The sequence below is a fragment of the Canis lupus genome, chromosome 25, assembly GCF_048164855.1.
Source record: "Canis lupus baileyi chromosome 25, mCanLup2.hap1, whole genome shotgun sequence".
Taxonomy (NCBI): domain Eukaryota; kingdom Metazoa; phylum Chordata; class Mammalia; order Carnivora; family Canidae; genus Canis; species Canis lupus.
Genome location: NC_132862.1, coordinates 20,735,634 through 20,757,897, shown reverse-complemented (window position 1 = coordinate 20,757,897; position 22,264 = coordinate 20,735,634). Strand labels below are relative to the sequence as shown.

At 39.5% G+C, this 22,264-nt stretch overlaps 1 long non-coding RNA gene across 9 annotated transcripts in view; it reads left to right on the top strand.

The window, feature by feature from the left end:
• LOC140617332 (uncharacterized) overlaps positions 1-22,264 on the top strand; it is a 66,414-nt gene that overhangs the window by 19,087 nt on the left and 25,063 nt on the right. For 8 of the 9 annotated variants that reach the window (XR_012017579.1, XR_012017574.1, XR_012017580.1 and 5 more), the window contains exons 2-4: positions 729-851; positions 2,455-2,608; positions 11,193-11,379. This is a non-coding gene — a long non-coding RNA (uncharacterized lncRNA). Of the gene's footprint in view, positions 1-728; positions 852-2,436; positions 2,609-11,192; positions 11,380-22,264 lie in introns of all 9 variants that reach the window. The other variant, XR_012017578.1, reaches the window with a different exon arrangement.

Sequence of the window (22,264 nt, the reverse complement as noted above, 5' to 3'; positions counted from 1 at the left end):
AATAAATGAAAACAAACACACAGAATAGAGTCCTTCATTGACCTATTGGACACGTTAGAAAAAGCAAATATTCTGATTGTGTTCTATTATATTTTATTTTGAGTGATGGATATAGATAGGAATACTAGTTTAGCAAGACTTTATCTGCAGAACTATTTTTTAAAAAGATTTTATTTGTTTATTCATGACAGAGATAGAGAGAGAGAGAGAGAGAGAGGCAGAGACACAGGCAGAGGGAGAAGCAGGCTCCATGCGGGGAGCCCGACATGGGACTCAATCCCGGGTCTCCAGGACTACACCCCAGGCTGAAGGTGGCGCTAAACCACTGGGCCACCAGGGCTGCCCGTTTCTGCAGAACTATTGAGTTAAAGGCATATCCTCATGTTTCTAACTGATAATTTGTTTTCCTGATTGTAAAAGTTATAGATGCTCATTGGAAACATACATACACACACACATCAGAAAAGGAATAAGAGGAGAAAAACTGCTTTTTAAGAACTGTTTATAAATGTGAAACTGTACCAGAAAGTCCATGGCAGAAATTCCAGTTGTCTCTTCAAGAAAGTTCAACTACTTTTGGTCTGATATGTGTTTGTAACTATTGGAGTCTTTCTGCTTGTTCCTGAGTCTTCGTTTTTAAAATAATATTCAGAATGGGTATAAGTTTGGTGGGAATGTAAACTGTTATAACCTTTCTGTATTAGAACCTTTATTTATTTATTTTTCAGGGAAACTCTACCCCCAACATGGGGATTGAACTCACGCCCCTGAGATCAAGTCACATGCTCTACTGACTGAGCAAACCAAGCACGCTTGAATCAGAACCTTTAAAATTACTATCTTATAACACAGTGAGTCTAATTCTATGAATTTAGTGAAATAATTATAGGTTTTCACATTTAAGTATAAGACTCTTTATTGGATATCAGAAAAACAACCTAAGTATCCAATAATAAAACCATTAATACATATGGTAAATCCATATGATACAACTAGTAAACTCAGATTTTTCAAGAATATTTAATAGCTTGGGAGAATGTGATATAATAATAATTCAGGCTGTAGTTTTTCAGAATTATCTGAATTGAAAAAAACACGTGTGTGTGTGTGTGTGTATAAATGGTCTGTAAATAAAATACATCTAAAAAGGCAGTAAGATGCAAATAGTTCTATATCCAGTTAATTCTACTGTGGGTAATTTATATTTTCATCTTGTTCATTTTACCACATTACTAAATTTTCTAAGATGACAATGCATTGTTTTTAATAATAAAAAAGTTAATAATAAAGATACATTGTATCTGGCGTTTGGTAAATTCTGTTGACTCTGTGCCAAAACCCAGTACATTCTGACTCGATGTCACTCAAACCCAGGGTATTTGAAGCTCCCTAAAAACCCTCAGAAATCTGAAGTAATATAATGTTGTTCTGTGAATAATGCTTTCCTTGGGAGGAGGTCAAGCAATAATCCCAGTTTTTGTTTTGTTTTGTTGGTTTTTGCTGGGTTTTTTTGTTTATTTGTTTGCTTTGGGCAAGTGGCCTTTACAAGGGATGACTTTAGGAAATTTAGATTATCCCATTTAAAAATGGTAGGATTGAGCACTGGGTGATATGCTATATGTTGGCAAATTGTACTCCAATAAAAAATAAATAAAAAAATAAAAATAAAAATGGTAGGGTACTGAGGTGCCTTGGTGGTGTAGTCAGTTGAGTGACCAACTCTTGGTTTCAGCTCAGATAGTGATCTCAGAGTCATGAGATCCAGCCCAGCATCCAGCTCTGCTCAGTGAGGAGCCTGCTTGAGATTCTTTCTCCGTCTCCCTGTCCCTCCTGCTTGTGTTCTCTGTCTCTCTAAAAGAAATAAATAAATCTTTTAAAGATTTATTTTATTTTATTTATTTATATTTATTTATTCATGATAGAGAGAGAGAGAGAGAGAGAGAGAGAGAGACAGGCAGAGACACAGGCAGAGGGAAAAGCAGGCTCCATGCCGGGAGCCCGACGCGGGACTCCATTCCGGACTCCAGGATCGCGCCCTGGGCCAAAGGCAGGTGCCAAACTGCTGAGCCACCCAGGGATCCCCAGAAATAAATAAATCTTAAAAAAAAGGTAGAGTACTGGTATTTCACCTAGCTAAATAGTTTATTAAAACTGAGTTATTATGGCAGATGTTTGCATTTGTCCCAGAGCTGGTGTTAAATCAGGTGCAGTGGTGACGTTATTGCTAATGCTGACATTTTTTCCTTTTCTGGGCAGACTGCTCTTGAGTCTGGATATCTATAAAAATGGCATAACTTTCCTTAGAATCAGAACATCTACCTATGTCTGATTACTTTCCTTAATTCTTTACGTTTGGGTAGAAATTTTTTCCCATGGCTTTATTTTATTTAGAAATCTAGAATTCTGAGGTACATTTATATGTGAGTGGACCTGTAGATGTTTCTTGTTTCCAAGTCACCCCATCTAGGAGGAAATGAGAGACAAACTTTGCTGGAGCATCATTATGTACAATGCACTGTGCTGGGTGCCATTCCTTCATCCTCAAAATGCCTGGGATCCAGTTTCCCCTGGTGGAAATGTGGCAGTACTCACCCTCGAAGAAAGCCTGGTGAGAAGTTGCTTTGATTCCACATGCCTTTTAATAGTGAGGGGTAAGGTCCTGACCTTTGGGAAGCATGGCCTTCTATGAACTATGTTAGAAATTATTGCCATCCTCAGCTTGTGGCCGCTTCTTAGCTTTTTCTCACAGATGATCCTACCCCTGAGGATGTCCAGGGTTTTCACCACCTCACCAATTCTAGATGTCCCTCAGATCCTTGTTCAGTAGTAGTCATGCTTGCCACACTACCCTGCTTGTATTTATTTCCTATTGCTGCTATAACAAATTACCACAAATGAGATGGGGTGCCTGGGTGGTGCAGTTGGTCAAGTGTCCAACTCTTAGTTTCAGCTCAGGTCATGATCTTGGGGTTGTGAGATCAAGCCCCTCCTTGGGCTCCTCAATCAATGTGGAGTCTGCTTGTGACTCTCTCTCTCTTTCTCTCTCTGTTTCTAAAATAAATAAATAAATATTTAAAAAAATAAGAGACAGATTTCTTCTCTTAGTTCTGGAGGTGAGAAGTTCCAAAATTGCCCTTATTGGGCTTAGCCAAGGTGTCTGCAGGGGCTGCTTCCTCCTGAAGGCTGTAGGGGAGAATCTGTTTCCTTGCTTTTTCTAGCTTCTAGCACTGTATTTCTTGGATTTCTTGGCTCATGGGCCCTTTTTTCATTTTCAAAGCCAGCATCATAGCATTGTCAGATCTTAAGCTTGCTCTACTTTCATCTTCACATTACTTTTTCTCTTAGAAGAACCCTTGTGATTGCCTTGGGCCCACTTGGATAATCCAAGACAATCTTCCCATCTCAAGACACCCAACTTAATCACATCTGGAAAAATCTCTCTGGCCATATAATGTAACAGTCACAGGTTCAGAGAATTAGGTCATGGACACTAGAGCAGGGGGGGCATCATCCAGCCTACTCTACCATTTGATGCTGGCCAGCTGCTACTATTATCAGGTGCCCTGAATTCACACCAGTGCTTCTCAAGAGTGCTTTGTAATATGTTAACACATACATGAGGTGGCATTTTAACCTATACAATAGGGCATGAGAGCTGGAAGTAGAACAGTTTAGCAGGATCTAGAATCACATTGTCTGGATTTTAATCCTGGTCTCTGTCCCTGAACCACTTATATGCTATGTGACCTCAGGAAATTTCCTTACCTCTCTCAATCTCAGTTACATCATCTGTAATATGACAACTGTGTGCCAGAGTTATTGTGAAGGGTAAATGAGACAATGTTTGTAAAAGTGATTAGTGTGGTGCCTAACATACAGAAAAATGTTCAAAAATTATTAGTTCTTAAGAGTATTATCAGTCTACCCTCCTTACTTTATAGATAAAAACAAGAGGCTTAGTAATACTAGGTGATTTATCTTTGCCTAACATTCTTGACCTAAGAATCTACAGACAAGGAGAAAACAAGTGAGATGTTAGAGCTATTTGGAACCTGTAGAGAAATTCCCTTCCTCTACCTGCCCAAATGCTGCCACTGTTACTTGCTAGTGCCAGTCTCTACCACATTCCAGAACATTCCACACATTCTGAACCATGGTGCCACCACTTTTACTTCAGTGCTTCCCTCCTGCAGAGTGGCTCCCATTCTTCTGTTCTGCTACTCCAAACTGTATAGGCTCTCAAACCTGTTTTGGAACATTTGCTGCAATTTTGATTGAAGTTCTATAAAATCTCATTCCTGCTGCCTACTAGATTTGGGTGTCTAGTTTTTATTTTTAAATTAACATGTTCAAGACCAAATATGTGAATACCCTTCATCTCACTGACTCCTTCCTGAATGATGCTCATCTCAATGAATGGTGACAACCTTTCCTCCAAGCTGCTCAGAACCAATGCTTTAGTGATTCTTCTGTCTCTCACACCCTGTATCCACTCTGACCACAAGACTTAAAATTTTTAACTTCTCCCTTCAAATCTGACTTCTTCTTGCTACCTCTATTGACACCAGCAGTCCTAAGTGCTGTCCTCTCACATCTGGAGCATCACCATCGAACAAATATCCCTGCCCTCTTTCTTACACTCATCATCCTACGACATAAGTCAGATAATGCCACTTCATGGTTCAACCTTCTTCAATAGGCTTACACTATTCTTAAACAAAATCCAAAGTCTTTGTCATGCCCTGCACAGTTCTGTGTAATCTGCCTACTTTCCTGATCTCGTTTACCACCATTTCTCCTTTACACCTCTTGAGCCACACTGGTCATCTTGCTGCCTTGGGAATCACTCCAAGCATGTTCCCACCTCAGAAACTTTGTATGTGCTGTTTCTTTTGCCTAGAATACCCTTTCCTCCGGATAATTTCATCAGTCGTATCCTCACTCCATTCAGATCTCTGTCAAATATTGTGCCACCGTATGTGAAAAAGCACTTTCATTACTTTCTTTAGAGTACATGTTATTTCATGCCTTTGTTTTTTATACTGTGTTGTTTATTGATTTATTATCTGCCAAACCCACTAGAATAGGATGCTCCAAGTTCACCATTGTGTTTTTAGCACCTAAAACAGCATTTGATTTATAGTTGGCACTTGATGCGTGCTTTTTTAAAATTTTGGTTGTTTTTTTTTTTTTTGAGGAAAACACAATATTTTTGATAACCATCTTTGCATACATTTTTACATAGATAAGGTTATTTTGCATATGCAGTTTTTCATCCTTTTTTTCTTTTGATACATAATTTTTAATAAAATTAAAAAAATGTTTCCTTTGTGTTAGCATTCTATATCCTTTATATGTATTGATTATCTTAATCTTCCCAATAGCTTTATGAGATAGGTGCTATTATTATCTTTCCTTTAGAGATGAGGGATGGCTCTCCTTCCTAACAACTTGATTTGGAAGCTTCTATCATTTCACAGTTACCTTTCTCTATAAGTATGCAGAGCATTGTATAGCAGTTCTTCTTGTGAATAGATCTGGCTGGTCTCAGCCTAAGTGCTTTCCTGGGAGAAAATTATTCAGGGCATTGTATGAACTCTGCTCTTGGCTGCTTCTACACGTGTATGGTTCCCCCAGTAAACTGTATTTTGTGTTGATACTGTATGGTACTAACACCTGGGTGGTTCAGTGGTTGAACATCTGCCTTTGGCTCAGGTCGTGATCCTGGGATCCTGGGATCGAGTCCCTCATTGGGCTCACCTGGTGAGACTGCTTCTCCCTCTGCCTATGTCTTTGCCTCTCTCTGTGTCTCTCATGAAAAATACATAAAATCTTAAAAAAAATACTGTATAATAGTATGAGGTGTGAGTTCCTGCCCCCTCTGAACAGTAGTTAGATATTTGGGTTATTATATTGGGTTACCTTTGTCGTTCAAAAAGAAAGCATAGCAATAAAGCAATAAAGCAAATCAATAAAGTATGCCATAAGGGCAATATTGTATTTATGAGGTTCTTAAAATGTATTTTATCCCACTGATACCTTGCCTATCCTGTCCCATGCCCAAGCCTCTAACTAGCATTCTCCTTCCTGGAAAAGTAGCATGGTAACAGATCCCTGGGCTTGACTCTAAGACTACCAATATCTCTGAGTAAAACTTGCCAGAAGCTCTGCTTTGCTTCCCATTTGGATTCCAGTGAATACTAACTTAACCAGAAAAAGGCATTATAAGGAAAAGTCAAAATCCCTTACTTTCTTTTTAAAAATTTTAATCTAATTCATTTTTTTAATCTTTTAAAAATTTAAGTTAGTTAACATATAGTGTAGTGTTAATTTCAGAGGTAGAATTTAGTGATTCATCACTTATATTTAATACCTAGTGCTCATTTCAGCAAGTGCCCTCCTTCATGCCCATTACCCATTTAGCCCATTCCCCACCAACCTCCCCTGCAGCAACCCTCAATTTGTTCTCTATATTTGAGTCTCTTATGATTTGCCTTCCTCTCTGTTTTCTTATTTTATTTTTCTTTCCCTTTGCCGATGTTCATCTGTATTGTTTCTTAAATTCCACATCTGAGTGAAATCAAATGATATTTGTCTTCCTCTGACTGACTTATTTTGCTTAGCATAGTACCCTCCAGCTCTATCCACATTGTTGCAAATCGCAAGATTTCATTCATTTTTTTAAAGATTTTTATTTATTTATTCAGAGAGAGAGAGAGAGAGAGAGGCAGAGACACAGGCAGAGGGAGAAGCAGGCTCTATGCAGGGAGCCCGACGCAGGATTCGATCCCAAGCCTCCAGGATCACACCCCAGGCTGCAGGCGGCGCTAAACCACTGTGCCACAGGGGTTGCCTGATTTCATTCTTTTTGATCACCGAGTAATATTCCATTGTGTATATATATCCCATGTCTTCTTTATCCATTCATCAGTTGATAGACATTTGGGCTCCTTCCATAATTTGGGTGTTGTTGATAGTGATACTATACACATTGGGGTGCATGTGCCTCTTGGAATCACTATGTATCCTTTGGATAAATACTTAGTAGTGTAATTGCTGGGCTGTAGGATAGCTCTATTGTGAACTTTGTGAGGAACCTCCATACTGTTTTCCAGAGGGGCTGCACCAGTTTACATTCCTACAAATAGTGCAAGAGAGTTCCCTTTCTCCACATCCTCACCAACATCTATTGTTTCCTGAGTTATTAATTTTAGCCATTTTGACAGCTGTGAGGCAGTATCTCATTGTGGTTTTGAAAATCCCTTTTTATGTCTGAATGAGATACTGATTTTTTTTTTATTTTGGGGTAATCTCTGCACCCAGTGTGGGGCTCAAACTCACAACCCCAGGGTCAGGAGTTACATGCTCTAGCAACTGAGTCAGCCAGGCACCCCTGAATGAAATGCTGATATTCTTGAACTTTTTCATGTTCTCTAATGCCTGTCTTTCTGGAAATTACTTCTTCTAGTTTCAAATCATTTGGTTTATTTTTTTGTCCCCCCCCCTTAGAATTATGCTGGAAACCCTTTGCTCTTATTTGCTGTACAAATATGGGACACATAATCACACATTCCAAATATGTTCCCATCATCTGTTTGCCTCATGGGCCAGTTTATTTTTCTTCAGACACCAAGTCCTTTTAGAGGCCGTAATATCATCTATTGGCCTTTCTGCAGACAGTTTACATTCTCTGGTATTCCTTAGAAGCATTTACACTTTCCTATCGGATAGCATTTTGTCCTGTTGGAATTATATTTACAATATTTTTCTTACTTGTTTAAAAATAAACACATAGACACAGTGAGTCTGTCTTTCTCTCTCACCATCTGTCCTTCTTTCAGCTATTAGCTTTGGCCTCAGAGGTACTCTTAAATGTAAGACCTTCCAGCACTGTGCCACTGATTGGGATGATCATGTTACAAAGAAATAAGCCCTAAGAGGTCAGCAAGCATGGCAAAGCTGAACTTTAACGTCCACGGGATGGAAGTGGGAAGTAGAACAAGGTGGCTGCTGTGGGGGCGTGTGGAGCACAGGGTTCCCTCTGTCTCCAGGCTGGCTCTCGGAGGGGGTGGTTTGCTGCAGCACCTGGGAGCCTGGGGTCAGCAGTGGGAAGATGAAGACAGTAACTAGGCAGTGGGGCTGGTGCAAGTGGTAGTAGGATGTCCTACTTTTCTTCTTTTCCTTTCTTTCTTTCCTCTCTCTACTCCTCACCTTTCCTTGAACCTCATACAACTAGTAAGAGAACTACTCTTCCTTAATGTAGAAGAAAACACTGGCATGAAAATACACTGTTCAAATAGTGATATGTATAATTGCAACAGAAAACCAGGGGCTGCTCAGGGAAAAAGTGGCAGTGGTGCAGAGCTGGCTTGGTGAGCTTTGCTCTGTGAGGTGGGCCATGACTCCAGCACTCTTCCTGACTAACGCAAGGAAGTAAGAGCAGGTGGGGGGAGGGGTACTTCTGAGATGAAGTCTGGCCCGCTCCAGAGTCCCTCTGCTTTCCTAAGCCTCTTCCACAGGGAGGCCCTGGTTCTTTCTTTTATTCATAGTATGTGCCTACTATGTGCGAAGTATTGATGCTGGGGATACAGTGACAATCAACGGAAGAACAATCCCTGGTACCGGCAATCTACAAAAGTCTTGAGCTATTGCAAGTGTGATGAGTGATAACCAAAAGAATATTAATGATGTCATGGAGTACATAGTGAGGGAGTTAGTCTGATCCCCTTCACCTGTAGGTTCAGGCTTACCTATATGAGCCTTTGCCCATTGGTTAGTGAACTCCTAGCATTAGGCCTGCCAGTGATGGCCTAGAAAGCTGGATGCTTTGGGCATCAATGCAGCCCACCAGATTACAGCCTTCCCCAGCCATCTACCATGTTATTAGTCCTGGAAGCCTGAGCTTTGGTTTCAGGTCCATTGTCCTACACTCTAATTCTTTGCTTGTATTTAGATCCTGTCACCCTGCTTAGTTCTTGCCAGGTCCCTCCCATCTAAGACCAAATCTTTCTCATGAATATTCAGCCACTGACTGGGCTTGGCTTGGGCTGGACTGCCCTCTGTCCACCTGACTTGAGTCTAGACTGTCACTTGGACTCCTCCTGCCATGCCGCACCCTCCAGACTAGACCAACCTGCCCAAACCCAAAGCAAGCTGGCCTAGACCATGGAGAGCTTCCAGAGCTGGTCTGCTTGTCCCTTTTGTCCTTACCTTTCCGACTCCTGGTTTCTCCCTCCCCTCTCTCTCATTTTGCTGTGATCCGAAGGCTTTGTGGCTAAGTCTGAGTTATAACATTGTTACCCAATGTGCCCTGGTTTCGTTGACAATTTAATACCTATTGATTTATTGATTTATTCTTTCTCCCTTTCACATAGAATAAATATTGACTATTGTAATTTTCTGAGAGCCTGCCATGCACCAGGCATTATTCTGAGTGCTGAGGGAATACCAGGGAACAAAACAAGATCCCTGTCCTTTTACCATGTCCATTCTGTGCATGCTTTCTGCGATATAGATCTTTAATATCAAACACACTCTGATGTGAGATCAAATGTATCCCCCACACAATGTATAAGGCACACTATACTTCCAAACCCCTACATTTCTCCAGATGAGGAGCCCAGTTATTTCCTTAATTCCATGCCTCTCACTTCTGCTACTGAAAATGAATCCCCCATATGGACCGTTTCCAAACCACTCTGCTGGAAGCATGACATCAGCTCACAAATTTCTGCACCAAGTTTATAAACTACAACTGATAAATGAGTTTAGAGCTTGGAAATCAAATAATTGCCCCTCGAGACTTTCAGACTAGACAACACAAATTGCTCATTGCTGACACAAAGATTCCAAGTGAGGGTTTTCATTTCAGAGGCTTTAACCATGCTATTTAAGGGAATGCAAATTTTACTTTTGCTCTGATTAAAACCTATTATAATAGGTTTTATCATTGTTGGATAAATACTCTTTTATCTCTCCTTCAAATAGGAATAGTAATTTGGTGGCGCACTCACACACGCACGCACACACACACACAGAGGTTCTCTCTGTGTGTGTGGGGGTGTGTAGCTATGAGTATACATGTAATTGTGCAGTTTCTTTAGTTGTTTTCTTCCATACTTTGCCTCTCTTCCTAGCTTCAGAGTACTCTTGTGGACTATCATACTTACTGAGCAAAGAGAAATATTACCTATCTGTCAAGAGAAATTATATTTCAGCAGAATTTTGGGACGCCTGGGTGGCTCAGTGGTTGAGCATCTGCCTTCAGCTCAGGGTGTGATCCCAGAGTTCCAGAATCAAGTCCCACATTGGGCTCCCTGTATGGAGACTGCTCTCCCTCTGCCTGTATCTCTGCCTCTCTCTTTTTGTGTTTCTCATGAATATATAAATAAAACCTTAAAAAAATTCAGCAGAATTTTGAAATCATGTCCTGAGACTGACCACTTACCTTGAGACAAACATGCCCCACCCACTAGCTGAGCAGCAGACAAGCTGAGGTCAGGACTGTCTTCCAGGCTCTTCTAGGAACCACAGGGGAGTGCTGATGGCGTGAGGCAGAGCAGACATCAGATAGGTGGAAAGGGTAACTGGCCATGTGGTGTGATGTGAGAGATTCCTAAAAATGGTACTGGATTAAGAAAGTCCTTCCTCTCTGAGGCAGACAGGGGCTGTTAATGCCCCTGAGAATAGTCCTCAACCAACCACAGAGCAGAATGGGGAGGGATGACTCAAAGATGGGTTCTACGTAGTCTCTCCAAAGTCCCAGTGGAACTGAGCTCCAGTCACCCACAGTGGCAATCTGCTCATCAACATACCCTGGGTGGGTTCCTCTCACTCTACCCTGTTTTTCTCTACCTTTACTTCCTCTTCTCTCTCCTTGTTTTATTCCTCTATTCAGGATTATCTCCAAATAAACCATGTGTATTCCAATCTCTGTCTCAAACTCTGCCTTTGTGGGAACTAAATCTGAGATAAGGGCCCAGATAAATTAGTGAATATTAATTTATAGTGGTGCCTATCTGCCAGGTTGTGATACTCGAACATTGTTTGATAGCCAAGGGATGGAAAAAAATGCAGATAATCTAAATAAACTACAAAGGGTGGGAAATACCTGTTTTAGTAAATTTAGACATAGAGTTGCAACCATGATATTAGATGACTATAGAGTATTAATTGACTGTATTTTATTGTAGATGAGGAATTTGAGAATTCCTAAGACTGGAAATGGGATGATTTGTTGACATGGACATTTAAGTCAACTTGGACGATAGTCGTTTGGAAGACTATATGCCAGGTGCCAAACCTGTGATTAATAAGAGAAGAATTAGAATTGTGGAAACTCTGCTGGTGAGGACAGGAAGTGGTTGATTCAAGTAAATGGTGAGGCTTCAAAGAATCAATAACCAAAGCCATCTTTCTGTATTGATATAAATTTATATCATTCTTTTAAAGGGCTGTATAGTATTCTGTGGATGCTGTACCATAATTACCTAGCCAGCTCTTACTGAGGGACACTTAGATTATTTCCTATTTCTCAAAACTATAAACAAAGTGTGAATACATCTTTTCATATTTGTGTAATTATTTCCTTGGAGTAAAGGTCTACAAGTAGAATTGTCACCAAAGAGTATATATATCTTATGTTTTATTATTTCTTGTCAGATTACCCTCTGGAAAACAGGTACATTTTGCATGTCCACAGAAAAAGCAGGAAGTTCATGTCTCTTCCAACCTTGTCAATGTGTGAGTTTGAGAAATTAAAAAAAATCTTTGCCAAGCTGATAGGTAAAAGTCATCTCAATACTGTTTTAATTTTCCTCTTTTTATATTAGTGAAGTTGAACATTTTTTTCATATACTTACTGACCATTGGTATTTTAATTACCTGTTTATGTCTTTTTGCCCATTTTTTTCTATAGGAGTTTAAATTTTTCTTAATTTGTACAAATTCTTTTAATATTATGGATAGTAACCATTTGCCTCACATTATTATTATTATTTTCCTTAGTTTGTTCTTTGTCTCTCAACCTTATCTGTGATTTTTTTTTTGCCTCACAAAAAGTTTTCAGTTGTTTGTTCTCAACATTATTTGTCTTACTTTTTCCTATTTCCTATTACTTTTATGTTTAAAAATGTTTACATTTAAATATTTGGCCTGTCTATAATTAAGTTGTAGAGAGGTAACAATCTAATACTTTCTCCCTAATTACTGATCAATTTTCCCAACATTTTTGAATGATCCCTTATTTTCTTTGGTGATTTGAATGTCAATTCTTGTCAATATTTTACTAGCACCCAGTTATTTCCCATTTCCCTACTCTCTGTAAGCTGCAGCTCCATCATATTGTCAGAGTATGAGACCAAGCCCAACCCTCAGGTTAGGCACAGCCAGGGGCACTGGTGAGCGCCACCTCAGTCTGAGTCCAGGAAGGAGGGGGAGAGGGTAGAAGGGAGGCAGTGTTGCAGCAGCTCTTGGGGAACAGGACTCTGACTCACACAGTGACTGGAACATTCATGGGCGGCTCCTTCGAAGCACAAAAATAAACGGGCATCTAACAGCACAGTGGCAGACTGCCTAGATCTTATTCCCTGGATTGGGTACTGGGATGATAGCTTCTCTTTTCTAGCCATTGCTTTAGGTGCTGGCATGATGCCCACTTGCAGTAGAACTGTGCCCTGATCCCCCAGGGTTCAGGGTGACTAAGGATAGCTTTCTTAAATCCTTCTACAACCATCTTCTTCAAATAGGAGTTATTTTTAGAGTTTTGGAGGTAAAAAGAAAGGAGACAAAAAAGTTTCATCTCTCTCAAAGCATTCTGCTTAGCATAAATTCTTGATTTTAAAAAAATCCCAGCAACCCCGTTTTTATTTAGGCGAGACAAGCATGCATGCCCCCTCATCATGGCTGCGTCTTGACTCTTTCCATCACCCTCAGAAGCTGCTTATGCTCAGTGAGTGCTGGTCTCTCTATTCCCAGAGATGTTCCTGCAGCTCCAGGACCCAGCAGTGGGCTATCCATCTCTAGAGTGCTTTGAATTCAGTGGTTGTTGCCATTACTGCTACTGTCCTCTGTCACCAAGCCCAACCTACCACATGAGCCTCACTTTTGTGGATGCTGGAAGTCCTTGCTCTGAGAAGGAGTAGCCTGCCTACCCTACCTCCCTTTGGCAGGCTAGGGTTACCACAGACTCCTGTGTAAGGAGGCCTGGCTGAAGGTAGGTGGAGGCTGAAATTCAGCACTCAACACAGAAGGCCTGACATGCTGCTAGAAAGGTCAGTGGGTACTGGGTCTGCCTCAAGGAAGGTGCACCTTTCAAATTTGTACAAAGCCTCTGTTTGGGCTGTCAGTGGTACTGGGGTAGGGCTTGGTGTAACTGTAAGGTAGCTTGGAGTTATAGCCTTTTGCAATAAGAAAATAGATTAAATCCCTTATAGTAGTTACTGGCAGGGTTCATTTCAGGTACTACATGCTTTAGGTGCTTATCAGTTTCTCTCCCTGCCCTCTGACAGGAAGCCTATTGTCACTGACTATACTTTTGTACTTTGAATGAATGTGAACATTTTACCTCTCCTTGCCTTCAGCTGAGGGATACCTGTTCTGCTATGATGAAAGTCTATTCTCTGATGAAGTATCCAGTGTATTGTTCTTTATTAGCCCTCTTTCTTGTCTTTCCAGAAGCTTAGAGATTTATGAATAGGACAGCCCATGCCATGAAAAAGGGTAAAGGACATCTATGGAATTGTCAACCTCATACCCTTCTTCTAGGAACTCTCTCTCCTTCAACCTCCCTCCCTCTTCTCTTATCCTCATGGTTAAGTCAGGAATATCATTTCCATATACAATATATCTTGTTAGGTTTGACCCAACCTAGGCACAAAGGTTTTCCCTATTTTTTTTCCAATTAAAATTGAGAGGGACTGTTCATCTCTAAGAATAAAGCTCTAAGATTTTAAAACTGCGTATAGCTTGTTTTCCTCCTGATAGAGATAGATGATCTACATAGAGAATGACGGTAGCCTAGAGAGAGAAGTGGAGATCCCAAATAGAGAAGGAGAGAGTTCTGGAAGCTTTCCATTCTCTGTCCCAGAGGCTCATCTGCCTCCCAATTTTCCTCATCATTTGATTATTTACCTCCTTCTAGGATTTGGTGAACCAGTACCTCTTGCTCTCCATCCCTTTTGCTTAGGCAAATTCAAGTTGTGTTTCTGTCCACCTTACAACCAAGAGCTTTACTTACACAAAGGCAAATAAAGTACACTAGAGTTTTTTGTTTTTCTAGTTAGACTCCATGGGGCCTGGACTATAAATATTACTTCACACAGATGAAAACTAAGAGGTCTATTGGATCATCTGTCATTTGGATTGTTAAATAGGATTCATTACCAGGCTGAAGTTTAACAGTGAAGTGAATAGTGAAGGAAATCAAGTCCAGAGGGTTTTCCGTTTCACAATAATGCTGATTTCCTGAGAAAACTGTTTGACCCCAGACAAGGCATTTACTTTTTCAAGAGAATTGTTTTGTCTCTCTCTCTCTCTCTTTTTTAAACAACAGAGTGCTATTGTATAGTAGACATTCTTGAGATGATTTTCTTTCTGTACACACATGTGAGAAAACTAAAGAGGGGTATGAGTAGAATAAACAGGATTGAACATGCATATGTGTAAATCACAGTATGAAGAATCTCTGCTGAAATTCTGTTCATGGTTTGATGAGATCAATGTTATTGTAAACCTATTTTTCATGTTTGCATTAATGACACCCATTCAATCACCATTGATCTTGAGAAAACTCTGTGGAGGCCACAGAGCTGGAGAAAAGAATTCCTTCCCACAGAGTGTTTATAACCTTAGTCTGTATGTATACTCTTGCAAAGAACTTAAGGCAAGGCCAATTGAAGTAGACACTGTAACAAAGAGAATCAAGTATTCTGGAAGCATTGAAGGAAGAGAGAGAATGATTCCAGCTGGGTTGGAACACAAATGGCAGATTTATATTACCCAAGCTCAGGGAAAACTATCTACAAATCTGAGAATGTTAGTTTATTGCTTTGCAATAATAATTATGTCTGACAGGTTTCTAGATGCTTCTTCGATTGTACATGAGCTTACTACAGGGTCCTTAAGTAACCCCTGATGCTTCCTTAACTGAGATTCTATTTTATGATGAATATTTCTCAAATACTTCATAATTCTAATGCTTGAGGATTTTATAAGATGAGAGGGAATGTAGTGAGTGGCTTGATGGATCAAGTTCAAAAGGCAAAATCTCTTTTCTTACTAAAAATGAGCAAGGATTAACAAGCTTTGGGGTTTTTTGGGTAAAGGGCCAGGTAATAAATATTCTTGGCTTTCCAGGCTGTGAGAATTCTGTCACGACTACTCAACACTCCTCTGTTAGGGCAAAAGTTGCCATAGGTAATAAGTAAATGATGAACAAGGCTGTGTCCCAATAAAACTTTATTTACAAAAACAGGTAGAGGGCTGGATTTAGCATGTAGACTATAGGTTGCTGAAACCTGAACAAAGAGAAAAGGAAAGGAAAAGGGTTATGAGCATTTAATGAAAAGGACCTACTGGCACGATGTTGTATATTGTGGGGAGATATAAGGATGTAAAACACATGGTCCAAAGTCTGATACAGTGGAGGAAATCTGTAAACAAATAACCAGAATATGACATGAAATGGGATTTATTACATAAGAGCCAAATATTTCTGGTTTAAAGAAGGCAGAAGACAGGATCTGTTCACCCGGAGAAAGGAAAGGGACTGCAGCCAAGAGGAGCCTTATAAGAAAATGAACAGAGACAAAAGAACATTAGGAGGGAACAGGAACATTTAGAAGAAAGTCTGATACACAGTTATGTGCCCACACCTTGTTTTCTGTCTTTGCCTTTCCCAGAGCCTCATGATTGGATGTCCACTCTAGAATTAGTCTGGCCCTTAATAAGGACCTATCTCAGCAGCTCTTGCCTCACCAGAGTGGCTTGAAATAAAGTCATACTTCTGGGGCCCAGAATCTGGTGGCACCAGTACTAGTGCCTACAGTTGTACCCCTCAGATTTCTTCATTGCAGCATTTCCCAAGCCTGTTATTTGCTCCTCAGCTTTCCCTTAATTTCTCCTCCTAAGTTAACCTGACTAGTACCTAAATGCTCCTTTGCGACTAGGAATTTGGTACCCACATTGGCACCTTCCAGCCCATCTTTCCTGGAGCTGGATCCTGCTCCCAAAACTCTCTGCTCACAGGTGGTAAGTCTGTTATATAAGAGCAAAGATAATTGATCAATCTCTCACCTGACTTCCAGATTATACTGGGCCACTTTCTTCCTTCCCAGACTGAAGAAGCCATATGGCTTACTCTTCTTCCCTGCTGGCTGTTTGTTGCAGGAACTTCACATACTCTGCCTGAGCCCCCGAGTCAGTGCAGTATCACAAGCCTCATGCCTGCTCAGCCTGAAATGGGCCACGCTGAAATAAGCTTCCAAACCATCCTTGTTGCCAGTTCACAATCAAGATTACCATTTGTCAAGTTAAAGCAAATAAAAAGCCAATATTGATGGGATGCAAGCAGCTTTTTACCTGGCGCTAAACTGCTGAGCCACCCGGGCTGCCCCTAATCTTTAAAGTTCAAAAAGCTCTTGGCGAATAAAAAGGAGCCAACCCTATGCAACAGTTGGAAAACTGACACCATCTGTGTGTTCCAAGAGTGGATGGTTTTAATACAGGGAATTTGAGGCATGCAGATTTTGTAAGGGCCAGCACAGGTAAGGATGCTATTGTCAATGATTTCAGCCTATAGCACAAAGTGGGTAGTTCTCAAAGGCTCCCTTAAAAGCTACTTTTAAAGTCAAGAACGTGTGGGAAGCTCCCACAAGCCATCACAGCTGCAGCACCATGAAGGCAGTTTCAGCAGCCAATAGTTCTGAAGCAGTTCGTAGGGGTTCATCTGGAGACTACTAAGAACTTTGGGTCTACATTAGCTCACATATCTGCCTGTGGTGGCCTCCAGAGAGGGATAGCTTTACCTTCTCTTCTATTGTCCACATCTCACTGCAGTGCTTCTCACTGGCAGACACTACCCTGCAACTCTATGGGGAAAGGGCTTCTGGGAGATTTAAACCTTGGCCCTTCTCCCTTGTGGAAGAGCAAGGAAATGGTGTTGAAAGCAGACTATCCTAGGTTTGTCAGTAAGCCTTTTCTTTTATTTTTTAAATTATATTTTGAAAATTATGTTTCCTTTTAAAAAAAAATCTGTTTCACAACTGGGTTACTCAACATTGCTAGTGGGAATGTAAAATGGCGCAGCCACTCTGGAAAACTGTTTGCCAGTTCCTTGAAAAATGAAATATACAGCTACCACATATTCAATAATTACACCTCTGAGCATTTGTCCTAGAGAAATAAAAATTTATATCTACATAAAACCAAATATTCATAATATCTCTATTTGTAATAAACTGTGGTATAGTCATACCATAGAATACTACTAAGCCATAAAAAAGAATGGATAGCAAATGGAAAGCTATTCCATGTTCACAGACTGGAAGAACAAATATTGTTAAAATGTCCATACAATCTAAAACAATCTACAGATTCAATGCAATCCCTAGCAAAATACCAACAACATTTTTCACAAAACTAGAGTAAATAATACTAAAATTTCTATGGAGTCACAGAAGATCCCAATAGCCAAAACAGTCTTGAGAAAGAAAAACAAAACTGGAGATATTACAATTCCAGATTTCAAGATATACAAAATGGATATTCAAAACAGTATGGTGCTGGCACAAAAATAGACACATAGATCAATGGAACAGAATAAAGAGCCCAAAATAAACCCATTCTTGTCAATTAATCTATAACAAATGAGGGAAGAGTATGCAATAGGGGAAAGACAATCTCTTTGGCAAATGGTGCTTGAAAAACTGGACACAATTTCTTATACTGTACACAAAAATAGACTCAAGATGGATTAAAGAACTAAATGTCACACCTTATACCTGGTGTTTGTCAGGAAGTATATATATATAATATATATAATAGAATATTACATAACCATAAAAGGAATGAGATTGTGCCATTTGTGACAACATGGGTGGACCTAAAGGATATTATGCTAAGTGAAGTAATTCAGACTGAGAAAGACAAATACCATGTGATTTCACTCATATGTGGAATCTAAAAAAAAAAAAAAACACAAATGAATAAACAAAAAGTAGAATCAGATCTACAAATATCTAAAACAAAATGGTTGCCAGAGGGGAGGTGGATGGAGGGATAGGCAATAGGGGTGAAGGTACAGTCTTCCAGTTATGGAATGAATAAGTCACAAGAATAAAAGGCACAGCATAGGGAATATAGTCAATAATACCGCAATAGCACTGCATGGTAACAGATGGTACCACATCTGTGGTGAGCTTAGCATAACACATGAGCTTGTCAAATCACTACTGGAAACTAATGTAACTTTGTGTTACATTACTGTGTTACAAACAGAATGTCAACTGTACTTAAAAATGTTTAAAAATAAAAAGAATTAAATATTGATACATGCAACTTGAACAGATCATCAAAGAATTATGTTGAGGAAAAGGTCAGTTTCAAAATGGTACATAGTGTATGATTCCATTTTTATGACATTAAAATGAAAAAAATAGAACAGATTGTTAAGGGTGAGAGGGTTCTTAAGGGATTAAGGAACGAGATCTCTGTGGCTGTAATAAGGAGGCATGAAGATCCTAGTGATAAAGCTACTTTGTATCTTGAGTGGTAGTGAACAAGTAAGTCCATACATGTGATACAATTGCAAAGAACTAAATACACACATACACATAAGTGAGTACATGTAAAAATGGTGAAATCTGAATAAAGTGGATGGATCGTGTAAATACAATTTATGGCTCTGATGTTGTGCTATAATTACACAAATTGGTATCTTTGGGTTGGGAGAAAAACTATATGAAGAATATAAATACTCTGCTTCTCTCTCTCTCTCTCTCTGTGTCTCTCATGAATAAATAAATAAAATCTAAAAAAAAAAAAAAAAAAAGAGCAGCCCCCGTGGCTCAGTGGTTTAGCACCGCCTGCATCCTGGGGTGTGATCCTGGAGACCCAGGGTCGAGTCCCGCGTCGGGCTCTCTGCATGGAGCCTGCTTCTCCCTCTGCCTGTGTCTCTGCCTCTCTCTCTCTGTCTCTCTCTCTCTGTCTCTCTCATGAATAAATAAATAAAATCTAAAAAAAATTAAAAAAAAGAATATAGATAATCTCTGTATTATTTCTTAAAACTGTGGGTGGACCTACAATGACCTCAAAATAAAAAAGTCTAGATAACTCTGGGATATAGAACCTTTAATAGGAGATTCAAGAAAAGATTCCAGCAGTGAGAAGATGGTAGGACTAAATAAATAAATGTCAAGACTTCTTCGAACTCTTAGGATTTCCTTATTTCTCTTTTCTTTCATTCTCTCCTTCCACTCCCTTTTTGTTTTTTTGTTTTTTTGTTTTGGACAGAGCATGCAAGGTTGGGGAGGACAGAGAGAATCTTAAGTATGCTCCATGCCCTCATGGAGCCCCATATGAGGCTCAATCTCACTACCCTGAGATCATGACCTAAGCTGAAATTAAGAGTGGGACGCTTAACCCACTGAGGCTCACACAGGTGCCCTTCCTTTTTCTTTTTTCTTTCTTCATTCTTCACATTTACTTTCATTTTTAACATACCAAGAAAAGTTTAAAACTTTCCATTGCTATTGCTTTACTGATGAAATCCAAAGACTCCTCAGTTTGGCCCCAGGACTCTCCATAATCTAGTCTCTGCCTAATTCTCCTGCCTGAAAATCCAACAGTTCTCCTTCACAGTCCAGAAAAACCAAATAGTGAATATTATGCTGCCTTACACCTGCCAATCCCTCCCCCTACACCCGACATGTATTTTCTTTGACTTGCCTTTCTCTGGAACACTCCATGGTTGTCCTTGATTTCACTTGTTCCACATTCAAATAGCCTACTCTCAGTGTTACTCAGCCAGCTACACGGGCGTGAATCTGGAAGTGGCATAAAACATGCCCTTTCCACCAATCTGGAAATTTGTTGCTGATAAACCTAGGTTTTTAGGTGCATCTCCTTATATAAGTGGAGAAACTGAAATTAGTCCAATTCTAATTTTAGTGCATATAAGAAATCTGTTAGTTTGAATTTGAACATGTAAGAAGAACATTTATTTATTATTAATAATCCTTCACTGACTTCTAAAGAAAATGGATCCCAATTAACTAGTGGATCAATCTAGGAGCCTTTGGCACACTGCAAGACTGGAATAAGTAATAACAAATGGTTGTTGTGCAAGTTTGGAACAAGAACTGGGCAGAGTGCAAGTGTTTGGCATGAGAGAGTTTGGGAGAGAGAAGGGGGGAGCTCTATGAAGCAGGGATAGTTGTCAGGAGGGCTTACTGCTACAGGGAGGAAGAGGGGTTTTAAAGCCAAATATGGAGATTTGAAAGAAAAGATACAGCTAAAGGACTCCCTCCCCTTTTCTCTTTTTTCTTTTTTTTCTTTTTTTTTTTAATGAAAAGCCATGCATTATTCCCCACTAGAATTTTCAGAAAAAAATCTACTTGAATCACTTACCTTATTTTTAAGTGGGGTTTTGTTTTGAGGGAACTTAAAGATGAATATTCTGCTGGCATAAGGGTTAGAGACATGAAGAAAAATATAAATTTCAATTTGCACAAATTAGTCTATGTGTGTGCATACACAATTAAGGAAATATCTTTAAGATATTGGTTTGAAGAAATACCAAGTGAGTACCTTACCTAGAGTTCACAGATTGTTAATACAACCTGGACTTCACTTTTTGTGCATTGCTCTATAACACTTAATCTTCCACACACCAAATATGCCCAAGGAGTGAAGGACTTTTCATGCAGATACTGCCTGCTTATTATTGGATAACTCTATCATTTCTGTTAAATAGGACTTTATATTATTTTTAGAATATTTTAACTGCATCTGGTCTTTATTATTTGATAAAAATGAGTTGAAAACAAAACAAAACAACAAAATACTAGTGCTAACACTTGGATAAAGTATAAACTCATCAACTGAGAAATGAGATCAAGGATCTAGAAACAAAGGATCCACCACAAGAAATTGACAAATTAAGTCCCAGGAAGTCACCCCGGGTCTAAAGGCCAGTCAAGATTGGAGCAGAGGAATGGAGAACCAGAGTGGAGGGCTTTAGGGAAAAAAGGGGTTTGATTGAATAAATGATGTGTCTGGCATTCAGAAAACTATTGCTACAAGTACAGCAGATTGATAGAAAAAAATCAGGATTATGAACACTGGAAAATAAGAAAAGGAAAAAATGAGGCAGTGGTTATTAACTCTAAAAAAAAAAAAAGATGTAAAAAAAACCCCATTACTTATCTCAACAGTAAACAAGTACATAGTTATAATAATACTGTTGATTTACCCTCAAATTGTGACCTAACTCTGTTGAGTGAATAAAGATAGGGAAAGTAGAGTTAGAGCTTATCCTCCATAAGCAGTCAATAGATTTCTAAAATTAGTAAGTCAAGAAATAGCAGCTGTGTAGGCATATTATTTAGAAATATGTTTTGGGCGCCTGGGTGGCTCAGGTCATGATCTCAGGGTTGTGAGATCTAGCCCTGTGTTGGGCCTGTATGCTGGGCATGGGTCTGCTTAAGATTCTCTCTCTGCTGCCTCCCCTCCCTTTCCCTTTCTAACAACAATGACAACAAAATGCCAAAGAAATAGATAAAAGGTAAAGAATCACCTATTGTGTATTGGGGATTAGTGAATGGTAAAACAGGAAGTGCTGGTTTTTATTACAAGCCCGTTTTCACTATTTGATTGTTTTAACTGTACATGTATTATTTTGATAAAAATTTAATGAATTCATTGAACAATATATATCTTTAAGTGGGGAACTGCCCATATCATTTCTTTTATGCCTTTCATCTATTGTTTAAGAGGAACTTTAACTGTCATATGTTAGTTGCTCCTCTTTGACATGTAAAATACATGATATTGACAGATACTGTGACTGAACTTCCCAAGATAATTTAGCTGCTGGGTGTCAGCTAGTGGATATGTCAAGACCTACCTGTGGAGAGATATGTCACAGAGCAGCAGTCCTGTTGACAGCTAATTGTCATCTCTGCTTGTGCCCGAGGACTTTTGCCCTTGTGTTCTGACCCTGACCTTTTGGCTTGGAGAATTCTGTTAGAACTAAGTCATATGGTTC